The sequence below is a fragment of the Artibeus jamaicensis genome, unplaced genomic scaffold (assembly GCF_021234435.1).
Source record: "Artibeus jamaicensis isolate MK-2021 breed Jamaican fruit bat unplaced genomic scaffold, CSHL_Jam_final scaffold_1019, whole genome shotgun sequence".
NCBI lineage: Eukaryota > Metazoa > Chordata > Mammalia > Chiroptera > Phyllostomidae > Artibeus > Artibeus jamaicensis.
The window spans coordinates 27,987,956-27,998,686 of record NW_026522025.1 but is presented as its reverse complement, the minus strand read 5'-3'; the positions used below and the strand labels follow the sequence as shown (position 1 = coordinate 27,998,686).

The window sequence follows — 10,731 nt, the reverse complement described above, 5'->3', positions numbered from 1 at the left end:
AATGAATAGTTTATATTAATTTTTCTGAACTGTTTTATGTAATCAATCCATTAAAATTTAGCTCCCATTTCTATCCCACAATTAAAGTTACTTATCTGCAAATTCTAATCCCAGATTCAATAGACTTGTCTCAGCCTACATCTTAGTGAAGCTATTTGTAGGATTTAGCTCTACTGCTTCTGAATGAGTAATCAAATGTTCTAGTCTCTTTCCTGGATCTTTATATGAATTGACAATCCCTTCTTTATATTCTTCATGGACTTCTCTTTATTTAAATGCAGATTTTTCCCTCAGGGTTCCATTTTTGACAATTATTTCTCTTTACCTCTAAGCTTCAGATTTACATATTCACCTGACTGCTATATATACAGGATGTTGGCTGTTTCACAATCATTTTTAAATTGGTATATCCTAACCAGGACTCATATTATCTCTAAAAAGTTTCTCTGTCTTCTTAGATAATAACATACAAGTTTCTTCAATCTGCATAACAGAAATCTGCCCTTCTAACTCTTTCCTCTTCATCACTCATCATGTAAGTTAATCATCAGATACTTAGAATTTCCTCCTGATTATGTCTTGTTTAAACTATATGTTTTCATTTTTATGTTCATGGACATAGGGCAGACCCTCATTTTATGATCTGGAGCAACAGCCTTCTAATTCTCTCTTCATTTTTTCCTATTTTATGCTGGATCTTCCTCACAACCAATACAGTGGCAGATCTAAAATCAAGATTACTCTACTTAAAATTGTTCAGTGGTTCCCTTTGCCCCAAGTTTCTTGGCATGATATGCAAGACTGTCTATGGCCTTGTCCATATCTACCTACACAACTTCATGTTCACCCTTACTGCCACAAACATTTCATTTATTGTGTTATAAAATGTTGTTATGCAAAAGGATCTACCACAATTCAATTATTAAGCTTTGTAATTCATCTGTGTTTTTGCTTTGATTGCTCTTTCTGCTTCATATTTTTCCTACTTTGCAATTTGAATTCATTCTTTAATTCTAGGAAAGAAAAATTTTCAATAAATTTCTAATTCAGTTGAAAAGAATGCTTTTTCTCTATATCATTCTTATCATTGAGCACAATAAAGTAAAATTATAGTTTTGCATTGATTTCCCAACTAGATAGAACTCACTGAAGAGCAGGTCCTATATCTTAATCAATATGGCAATGCCAGTACTTACCATGATACCACACACATAGAATTGACTCTTAAGGCGCCCACTTTTCATCAACTGAGCAGGTGAAAATGCCATTCATGGAAATAAGACACGAAAGGAAGAGGGCTGCATGGGCCCCAACCGAGGCAGGGGTGCCAGGCAGGCAAGGTAAGAGACCTGTGCTCAGGCAGGCTGGGGACAGTGCCATGACCTTCTTTCACTTCAAGAACTGCTTCACCTTGGCTTACTTCTCCTAATTCATCACTTAAAAATGCAACAAATTGGCTGAGTACACCTTCTGGAAGTGCATCCAGCCTAGGGATACCTACCTCTTCAGGTAGCTGTATAATATGTCATTACTGGTCACTTTCTTTCTCACCTGGAAAGGCAGCCTCTGTGACTCTATTGGGAAGTTCATGAAGTCTAGTGTGGACATGGCAGGCCTAGTAGGCCTAAACTGTGGTGTGTCCTAGGATGATGGTAAAGGGGAGCTCAAGATCATGGCTGCTGCCCTGGTCTGGGCCACCATGAACCTCATTATTTCCCCTTGCATCCACCTCTGGGCTGGAACCCAGGGCATTGAGTTTGACTGGAAATACATCCAGATGTGAATTGACTCCAACATCAGTGTGGTTTATTACATTGTCACATCTGCCCAGGTGTGGATGATAACACACTACAACATGTACCATACTTTCTGGCCCATAAGGCCTTTGTTATGGAGACATTTGTCCACCTTTTTTCTTGGGCAGCGGGGAAGCACTTCTGGTCCAAGCAGTAGTACCAAGGCTGCTGGACTTCATACCCTGGTCTTGTGTGTCACTGTTGTCAACATGCACTCCTAAGCTTGGTGTCCCAGGCACTCACATACCTGTTCCTTGTCTATGAGTGTTAGTGAAGTAAATAGTATTTGGAAAATTAAAAAATAAATAAAATAACTAAGCAATGAGGAGATAGGCAACCTATCAGATGCAGAGTTCAAAATACTGGTAACCAGGATGCTCACATAAATGACTGAGTACAGTCACAAAATAAAGGAAGAAATGAAGGCTATACAAAGTAAGATAAAAAAATATGCAGGGGACCAACAGTGAAGGTGTTACCGAACAAGAGGAGGTCCGTGGGAGGGGCAGACAATATTTGGCCCACCTAGGGATGCCCAAAACTGCTATACAACAGGGGCCCCTCCCAAAAACAAAATACTAAAATCTACTGGGCCCTTCTGTCCGCCGCCAATTGGAAAGACATCTCTTAATGCCAGAGATTTGTGAAAAGGAAACAAAATGTTTATTTAATGCTATTCAGGCCTAATGCCTCCACTAAAATATCAAAGTCCTTTATGTATACACCTACACCCACACAGCGCTCCCTTCTCCCACTGTCCCAACTCCGGGTACCGTAAATCAGGAAAAGAGCACACGTCTGTGTTGCAGACCGCTGGCACCGTCAGCTGTGTCACCGTGCAGGCAGGATCTCGAGTTAATCCAAAGTACTGCGGTACCCTCTCATGGTCCACTGGCAAGAGTCCTTTGTACCCAGTTCCAGTCAAAGTCTCTGTTGCTTTTCAGGCCCCACGGCCAAAGGGGGCACCCCAAAGCCGCGTGGGCCTCTTCTACCAAAGCTGCAGGAGTCCGCACTCCACCAAAAGTATGTGGCTGTCTTCTTCACCTGGCTGCAGGGATCTCCATTCTGGCCAAACTGTGTGGTTTTTCCCTTTCACCTGGGAAAGAGGGGGTCCACACTCCGCCAAAACCACGTGTCTCCCTCTTTTACCTTACCAAGAGGGGGTCCTCACTCTGCTGAAACCGCGTGGCTCTCTCTCATCTGGCCAAGCAGGGACCCTTCATGTCTCGGAGCCAGTCTTTTCCAAGCTCCCACCCAGGCCATCTCGCTCAGGAGTGCAGCCCCTTGTTACATTCTGAGTCCAAGCCCTTCTCACTCCGGAGAGCAGACCTTAGTTCCCATCCTGAGTCCTCCTAGTTCCATCCTCAGTCCCTGCTAGTTCCTTCTCAGTCCCCCTTCTACTCCAAACTTGGCCACTGCTATTTAACATATCTATGAAACCAGTTAAAGGTTATAGATATGTTAAATAGCCATTCCTCCAGAGGTTAGCTCCAAAACTGTTGCTATGCAAAATAGCTCTCAATGGCCTGGCTCCATTCATCCCTTCCCCCTGGGGGGGGGGGGGGCGGTGAGGACATCTTATATGTCTCTCCAATATTTCTATACACTTTGAATTTTGGACACCATTCCAAATCTTTTTTTTTGGGGGGCCCCCTTTGGCTGCACCCTGTATCAAAGGGAGGGACACTGAGACTCAAATCAACAATTTGGAACAAAAGGGAGAAATAAGCATTCATCTGAAACAGAATGAAGAAACAAGAATTCAAATAAATGAGGAGAGGCTTAGGAACCTCCAGGACAACTTCAAATTTTCCAACTCATAGGAGGGCCAGAAGGAGAAGAGGAAGAGCAATAAATTAAAAACTTACTTGAAAAATTAATGAAGGAGAAATCCCCAACCTGGTGAAGAAAATAAATAGGTTTTCAGAAAGTCCAGGAAGCTCAGAGAGTCCCAAAGAATTGAACTCAAGGAGGAACACAACACAACACATTATAATTAAATTACCCAAGAATCTCAAAAGCACCAAAAGGAAAGTAGACAGTTACCTACAAGGCAGTTCCCATCAGACTGTCAGCTTATTTCTCAAAAGAAACCTTACAGGCAAGAAGAGGCTGGAAAGAAGTATTAAGTCATGAAAAGCAAGGACCTACATCCAAGATTACTCTATCCAGCAAAGCTATCATTTAGAATATAAGGGCAGATAAAGTGCTTCCAAGATAAAGTCAAGTTAAAACAGTTCATCATCACCAAGCCCTTATTATATGAAATGTTAAAGTGACTTATCTAACAAAAAGATCAAAAGCATAAAGTAACAACAACTCACAACTGCCAACAACAGAACCTACAAAACAAAAACCAATTAAGCAAACAACTAGAATAAGAACAGAATCACAGAAATGGAGATCAAATGAAAGGTTATCAGTGGGAAGATGGAGGAGAGGAGAGAAAACGTACATAGAAAAGAAATCATAATTGGTAGGCACAAAACAGATAGGGAAAGGTTAAGAATAGTATCAGAAATAGAGAAGCCAAAGAACTTATATGTACAACCCATGGACATGAACTAAGGGGGGGGGATATTGGAGGGAGAAGGTGCAGGGTGAAGGCAGATAAAGGAAAGAAAAACATGGGAAACTGTAATAGCATACTCAATAAAACATACTTTAAAAATAAATAAATAAAGAGAACTACAATCGTATGGAGCTAGATTTTTTGTTTGAGATGCTAAGGGACAATCAGATGGAAATGTCTACTAGATAGTAGAGGAGGATATTAGTCTGAATCAGGTGTCTAGGAGCCATGTGTACTGGAGATAAGGGCTGAGAAGTCAGTTATATGAATAACAGTGCAATAAAGAAATTGGTGGATTTTTTTCTGTTTAACTTTCATCCAGAAAGCTAATTATTTAGGACTTCTGTTTTAAATCAGAGTTGCTACTACATAAAATTATTTTATTTAACTCAAGTACTCAAGAATCTGGATGCCTACAACGTCCCTTAGACTGGATTAAGAAACACAGTTTTGATTTCAACTAGACTGTTAATATTATTATTTTGGAAATCAGAATTGCCACATGAAGCTATTAAATAATCATGACAAAACTACGAATTGAACAGTTGAATTAAACATTACTGAATTCTAGAAGACACGACACTAAAGAATAAGTGCTGCTTTGTGATATAAAATGTGGAAAATATCCCTGTAACTCTAATATAATTATGACTTCCAAACCCATCTTAGTGGGCACCATAATAAAATATAAATTTACTTATATATGTAAAGGCAGTACAACATTGTCTAACTAGGTAAGGAAAAGATCAAGGGCGTCAACTCTCCAAGGGCAACATCAAGGGCATTCACCTCTCTTCTAGTCACTAGACCTGTGAACTGGACTCTAGGAACCTATAATGGACATAGAATTAATTTATCCTTTAGTATTTATCAAATGTTTTTGAGAACCTACTATACGTCATCACTGTTCTGTGCACTGGAAATAGAGCAGTCAAGAAAACACACAAAATTTTCTCTATTCGTTGAGATGATATTTCAATGAGGTCTAGTAATATAGAGGATGCTAGAGGGTGATGATTCCTATGAAGTAAAATGAAACAGAAAAGGGTAATATGGCATGCCAGGAAGGGGGTAATTAATTTGAAAGAAAGTAGATAGCAAGTTTACACATTTTAACAATGATCTGAAGAACGTTCGAGAATGAGCATTGTGAATAACTGAAGGAAGAAAATTCCAGGCAAAGGCAAAGACTATGAGATGAAATATTCTGAGGGTGTTCAAGGAACAGCAAAAACACTTTGTGGGAGAGAAAGAAAGCAACAGAAAGTAGCCAGGTAACAGTTGTCCCTATAATGTGTCCCTATAAATGTTTAGGCTGAGTGGGAGCCACTGAAGGGAGGTGAGCAGAAAGTGTCATGATCTAACTTAATTTTCTATACTTCTAGAGCATCACTATGGCTTTTGTGCTAAGAGGTAGACTGGAGAGGTACAAGGACTGACGCATGGAAACGAGTTAGGGGACAGTTTCAACAATTCAGGAAAAAGGCTAAGACTAGAGCAGTAGCAGAAGACATGGTAAGAAGTAGGCAGATTCAGGACCTATTTTAAAGCTAAAATCATAACGCTTGCTCATAGCTTGAATGTAAACTATTGGAAAAAGTGAAGCTTTGAGAATTACTATAATGTTTAGACACAATCAATTGAAATAATGTAGTTGCAGCAGGGAAAGCAGGTTTGGAGCAGATAACAGGAGAAAATGATTGCATTTGAGCCTATTTGAGGTGCTTATTAAATACTAGAGTAGGGATGGTAGATGGACTGTTCGATAAAAGAGTCTGGAGTTTAGGAATGCAGACTGAGCTGGAGATACAAATATGAGAGTTATCAACATGTAGGTTTGGAGAGAAATAGAAAATATGAAATAATGTTCTAGGAGAATCAAATAATAAATGGACTAAAAAAATTTAGTATGACTGTCTGGCAGCAACAAAGAGCCCGCTTATCACCTTCATCATGAAATATTCAATAGAAGTGAGATTGACAGCCATGTCCAGGTGTAGGTACAAAATTAGGTGACAGATCAACTCAGCTAGGGTTATAATTTTACCATTCGTGCCAGATGTTGAGATGGAATTGAGTGCAAAGGGATTATTGGGAAAAAATGTTTCTAAAATTAAAAGGGAACAATATTGGAAAGAGGGAGACTATAGACCCTGGTACAGATTGGTAAACTCCATCAGTGGAATAGGAAGCTCATTTAGAGAAGTTTTCCACTAAGTGAAAATGGCTGGAGCTTGATATTACTGCTTTGCTCAGTCTTTGGCTGGAGTCACCAAACAATTCCAAGGAATTCACAGCAGACCCAAAGGTGTTAAAAGCTGGAGACTATCAGCCAACCATGCTCCTAGCAGTTGGGTAATTTCTTTCTTAAAGGAGAATCTGAACAATACATCTCCCCATGTCTACAAGACTAACCCTATCATAACTAAGTGAAAAGTAAAAGAGATTATTTTATTAACTAAACATGAATGTAAGTTGGCTAAGAAGGAAGGTGAAAATGTGAGATGTTTAAAGGACAGTAAAAACAGTAGAATCAATGGATGTTGATTCCAGCAGGATTTAAAGATCTTTGAGAGACAAGGCAGGAGAAGAATTGCACTGAAACTAACTGGAGGTAGTGGTCATTATGTGGGGACTTGGGACTATGAAATTGTCATTATGAACTTGGGACTATGGAAAGACTTTTGGCAATGAGAAAGTTTGGAATGTGACCCTGGGAATGGCTGCAATAGGTGGGAGACAAAATCATTGGAAAAAGAGGTTAAGGAACTGAGAGGCTGCCATATGGGAAGAATCACCTACAAGACATTAAAATCACCAAAAGGTATATGATGACATGTGATTGAGAAACAAAGAGCCACGGGAAAGTCTAGTAACAAAGGGGAATGAGCCAGACATTGGTAAGTAAACACAACAAGAAAGGTGGTGGTAAAAAGATGACATGAAATCCAAAGCCGGGATGATTTATGAAGAGAAGAAAATGGAGAAGAAACAGTAATGTGGAATAGGGTGGACACCTACCATTCATATATGGTATTAGTGAAGTGGAGGAAAAATTAACACCCACTCCAGGGGGTTGCAGAAGTAGCCATGTGTACAGCCAGCTTTCCAGTGAGAGCAAGAAGGTGAGACAATTGTTTAGAGACGATGAGAAGTGCTCAGAGGATTCTGTGAGTATTTAGCCATAATTTCCAGAGGGCCCTATGGTAGAATTTTCTGAACAGATCCAAGGCACTAGAGTGAAAGAGAAGAAGGGTGGCTGGATTCTGAGGTATTTTTGTGGATAAAAAAAGCCCTGAAACAATGTGCAAACATGGTTTGATCTGTGGGTCTCAGAGCAGGGAATGGTGGAGAGGCTGGAGTGATGTATCGCTGGAGAATGGGTGGAGTTTCCTCTTAACTCCTGTCAGGAGAGACAGAAAACATGGAGAGAGGAACAAAAAGCCCATGTTATACACATAGAAATAGTGTTAGATGATCTTGGTTCAAGAACTATATTAAGTGCATTTTTTATGGTTTTATGTAGATGCTTTTACATAGCAATTGATCCACAATACTGATTTTGAGAGAGAATAAAGCCAAAGTAATTTTTGACTATTTAGTCTATCTGAGACACAGAGTTCATTGTTTTCACATACTTTACTTCAACCATCTCTCAACAAATCTACCAGGAGAGTGTTTACTAATCTTTTATGCATGAGAACCCTGAGATTCAGGAAGGTCAAATGATTTGTCTAAGATCATAGCTAATTTCTCAAGAAGCTAGGATTTTTCAGTTTGATCTCTCTGACTTGAGGCCTGGATGAGATTCATTGTGCTACATCTGAACACCCATATTACAGGATGTCTCCATATGAAGGTGGTTTTAATATTTGATTTTTTTCTAAAAAGCGTTGTTCAATTTCTGAAGTATGATATTACATACATTTCTGCTATAAGTATGCACACATGCATATATATTACATATGGTTATATGCTATCCCTCATGATCATTTCCAATAAATTAGTTTATAATTCTCCAAAAACTTTCCAATTCCCTATGCATTTATTTTCCAGACTGAAACCAATTCGTCAGATTCACTAGTCACCTTAAATTTACAGATGTAAGAATCAGATTAGATGGAATTAAATAGAAAAGTTTGAGGTGCAAAGCATTCACAGCTCAGATTCCCATCAAGAACTGAAAAGGAACTCCACATAACAAGAACTGCAGGTCTGGAACCAATAAGCTGTGGTAAAACCAAAGGCCCAGTTACCATACAAGGTATGGATTTTTTACCCATATGGATTTTTCAACTAAGCCATTAAAAATATATGTACTTGCACACATGATATTGGCTAAGAGACATCAGCTATATAAATTAACTCTGTATTTTGTTAAAATTATAATAACATTTAATAGTAATATAACACTTCAAATAATTATGCTAACAGCTTATTGTAATCGTAAAGATTTTTGTACATAAACAATGTGTCTATTTTTATCAAATGTATTTTATTAAATGTATTACCGATTATTAGAAGCATAGTTCATTCTTTAAATGACTGTATTAAGATATATTTAATAGAAGAAATTATTATACTATGCTTTTTAAAAAATAAAATTATCTTAACATATTATTAAGTAGTTGCCTTAGAAATTATGTGAGTTTTTTGAGCTCTGCCAACAAAGGTGTCCAAAATATTTGTCAAAACTTGTTTCCTAGGCTCTCCCACCCACGTAAGTGCCAAGCAGCTCATTAGTCCCGTGATGACGAAGAAAGTGGGGACTTGAGTCACAAAATATATTTAGCTCTCAAAGAGAATAAATCCCTGAAGATTAATATTTACCATATTTCATGAAGTCTACAATGCATATTTTCCGAAACCTGGACGTCTTTCTGTAATCAAAGGCATCACAGATTTGAAGAAATTTTTAAATCGCATTAAATGTTTTTTAATCTAGCCAGCGTGGCAGAACAATTCAGACCGGGTAAAATTTTTCTCCACACCTTTCAGATAGATCTGCAGGTTCTGACAATGGCAGAGTGAGCAGCAGACTGGTAACACAAGAATTTTCTGAGCAGCTACCCATGTACAAATATCCTTTATCCAAAGCAAGTCCATACCCACAGAAATGACACCAGTCAAATCTCAGCGCCAAAAAAGATGAGTTGCAAAGAAGTTACACACAACAAAGCACCACAAGGTTCACTTAAACATGAGGAAAGTCTCATATAAGACAATTCACCAAAAACCGAGTAGTGTGGACTTTTTTTTAGATTTAACTGATATTAAGCCCTTACTGATGCTAACTATGGTTCTGACCAACCTGATGAATAGTACCTCATTTACTTCTAAAAATACCACCATGAGGTATCATTACCTTATTAGATGTTGAAGCTGAAACTCTGAGACATTAAATAACTTGTCCAAAATTCCCCATATAGAGTAAGAGACTAATTAGGATGGGAATCTAAGCTCAGCACACCTTCCAATGCCCCAGAACTCTATTCTATTGCCTGCCTGATGGCTTATTGAAAACTTATGAGCAAAGACAGTCTCAGAAATCCCTGCTTACCTCATTCCAGGCATAAAAAGCTAACTGTAGAATTGAAATTTAGAAACTACAAATTTAGAAAAGGACACACATCCATCTTCCCTCAGAAACCTCTCATGTGCTTTTTAATTCAATTATCTTTGTGTACATGTTGTGATAAATTATCATTTCCACATTATAATCAGAAACATCAATGCTAGAAATAAGGATTAACTGTGGAATAATTTAGAATGGTAGTTATAAAATAATAAATTATACCAAGAATGTAAGATAATGTGTCCAACAAAAAATTTTTATAGTTTTAGAAAAATTTCTAGCATCCTTTTAGTGATTAACCAAAATCTTATTATCTTACATCTACTGAGTGCTAATTACATGTAATACATTTACTTATATCTCACTTAATCCTTATGGCAATGAGATTGATACTATCATTATCTTCATTTTTACAGATGACAAAATGAAGGAAGAGCAACATTAAATAATTTGCCTAAGATGTACTGGCCAGTATGTCTAAATTGGTCTTTCAAACCTCAAAATCCATTTTGTTAACTATTACACTATACTCCTTCCCCACCCTCCTGAATTGCCATAAAGTAATATGAAGATGAAAAGGCAGTGACATTGTGAAGCCATGAATAGAGGGGGAAGGATTGTAGGAATCCCTACAATCAGCTAGCTATTTCTGATTGCTCAAAATTTTTCCAATGGCATGTGACACACACTAAAAGCAAATCATGTGTTGGCAGAAATCATTCCATAAAAAGCAAGAGTAGTAAAGAATATTATACAAAAGAAGAGGTATTCATGTAGGGAAATGAGTT

General features: G+C 38.0%; 1 pseudogene; it reads left to right on the top strand.

Annotated features, from left to right (window-relative positions):
* The first annotated feature begins 1,378 nt into the window (after positions 1-1,378).
* Positions 1,379-2,017, top strand: LOC119037466 (transmembrane protein 147-like; annotated as a pseudogene).
* Positions 2,018-10,731: the final 8,714 nt, after the last annotated feature.